A 2,549-nucleotide genomic window follows, 5' to 3' on the forward strand; every position below is an offset into this window, starting at 1 on the left:
GCACCATGGCTATTGGATAGGCTGATTTTTCCAAAATTGTGAACAATGTTTGGTAAAGTTGTAAAGAAGATAGAATATGGTCTTGCCTGATGTACAAAGCTGCTGTATTTCTGGAAAAAATGGTGTATAGTAAAACTGTGCGAAATTTTGCATCTACATCTTAGAAAGATTCAGGTCTGGCTTAGGTAATTATAAATTATGAATAAGATTTAGGTCTGGCTCACTAGTTTTTCACTGACTTGGATATTCTGTGAGACATATAAAGTCACTTGGAATTATCAGTCAATTCTTGTTCACATGGGAATATGCCTGGCATTGCAGGCTAACATCTCTGGTCCCTGTCTAACAAAGCCAGGAGTGCTTCCAACCCCTAATGATTGCAACAACCAAAAACACTCACAAATTTCTGAAATGCTTTCAGGCCATAGCACAGTTCCTGAGAGCCATTAGTGAAAATCACACAGAGGGCTAGTGTGGATTCTTGTATACTGACTGTCCACGTGACAACCGTGCTCTTTTCTGAAGTACATCAAAGTGTCACTTTTTGAAGTTAAAAATCATTTAGTATGCCAGGTATGTAGAAATATACATAATCGCCATTTGGAATCAGACATGCACTTCATTTCTTTTCCTGACTGAGCCTGTTGTACACTGGTGGTGAAAAAAGATTTCTAATGCAGAAAGGTGAAGTTTATGACAGGAATAAAGGGTATTAATTGTGATTCGATTAAATCAGACACATTTTTTGCTAAGTAGCAGCACCAAAATCAATGCATTAATAGCATTACTTTGTATTCTTTTTTTAAATTGAAGAATAATTGACATATAATATTGAATTAGTTTCAAGTGTACAACATAGTGACTTGGTAGATATATACATTACAAAATGATCACCACAATAGTCTAGTTACCTTCCAACACCATACAAAGTTGTTAACAATATTATTGACTGTATTCCCTATGCTGTACAATATATCCCTGTCTGGAAGACTGTACCTCTTAATCATCCATCCCCCTGTCTGTCTCCCTGCTGGCAACCATCACCTTGTTCCCTGTATCTATGAGTTTCTGTTTTGTTTGTTCATTTGTTTTGCTTTTTGTATTGCACATATAAGTGAAATCATACAGTATTTGTCTTTCTCTATCTGACTTATTTCACTTAGTGTAATACCATTCTAGGTCTATCCACGTTATTACGAATAGAAAGATGTCATTCTTTCTTATGGATGAGTATATATTGTTTATATATTAATATTAATATTAAAATAAACAAATATTATATATAATATAAATATATTAAGTCTCCCATTCCATTAGCATGGAATATCTTTCCATTTATTTGTATCATCTTTAATTTCTTTCATCAATGTCTCACAGTCTTTCACCTCCTTGGTTAAACTTATTCCTAGATATTTTCTTCCTTTTGATGCAACTGCAAATGGGATTGCTTTCTTAATTTCTCTTTTTGATAGTTCATTATTAGTGTATTAGAAATGTAACATTTTTGTATATTGATTCATATCCTGCAACTTTACTGAATTCATTTATTAGTTCTAACTAATTTCTTTTTCATAGAGTCTTTAGGGCTTTCTCTATATAGTATCATGTTATTGCAAATAGTTTTCCTTCTTCCTTTCCAATTTGGATGCCTTTTATTTCTTTTCCTTGCTGAATTGCTGTGTCTAAGACTTTTAATACTATGTTGAATAAAAGTGGAAGAGTGAGCATCCTTGTCTTGTTCCTGATCTTTGAGGAAAAGCTTTCAGTTTTTCTCCACTGAGTATGATGTTAGCTGTGGGTTTTTCATATATGGTCTTTACTGTGTTGAGGTATGTTCCCCCCATACCCATTTTGAGAGTTTTTACCATTAATGGATGTTTATTTTTGTCAAATGTATTTTCTGCTTCTATTGAAATGATCATATGATTTTTATCCTTTGTTTTGTTAGTGTGGTGTATGACATTGATTGATTTGCAGATGTTCAACCATCCTTGCACCACTGGAATAAATCCCACTTTAATATATTGTTGAATTTGGTTTGTTAATATTTTTTTAAATTTTATTATGTTATATTAGTCACCATACAATACATCATTAGTTTTTGATGTGGTGATCCACGATCCATTGTTTTTGTATAACACCCAGTGCTCCATGCAGTACGTGCCCTCCTTAATACCCATCACCAGGCTAACCCATCCCCCCACCCCCCTCCCCTCTAAAACCCTATTTGTTTCTCAGAGTCCATAGTCTCTCATGGTTCATCTCTACCTCCGATTTCCCTCCCTTCATTTTTCCCTTCCTTCTCCTAATGTCCTCCACGCTATTCCTTATGTTCCACAAATAAGTGAAACCATACGATAATTGACTTTCTCTGCTTGACTTATTTCACTTAGCATCATCTCCTCCAGTCCCATCCATGTTGACGTAGAAGTTGGGTATTCATCCTTTCTGATGGCTGAGTAATACTCCATTGTATATGTGGACCACATCTTCTTTATCCATTCATCTGTTGAAGGGCATCTCAGCTTCTTCCACAGTTTGGCTATTGC

Source organism: Callorhinus ursinus, unplaced genomic scaffold (assembly GCF_003265705.2).
Source record: "Callorhinus ursinus isolate GAN/ISIS: 27379988/994484 unplaced genomic scaffold, GSC_fseal_2.0 scaffold5, whole genome shotgun sequence".
Classification (NCBI taxonomy): domain Eukaryota; kingdom Metazoa; phylum Chordata; class Mammalia; order Carnivora; family Otariidae; genus Callorhinus; species Callorhinus ursinus.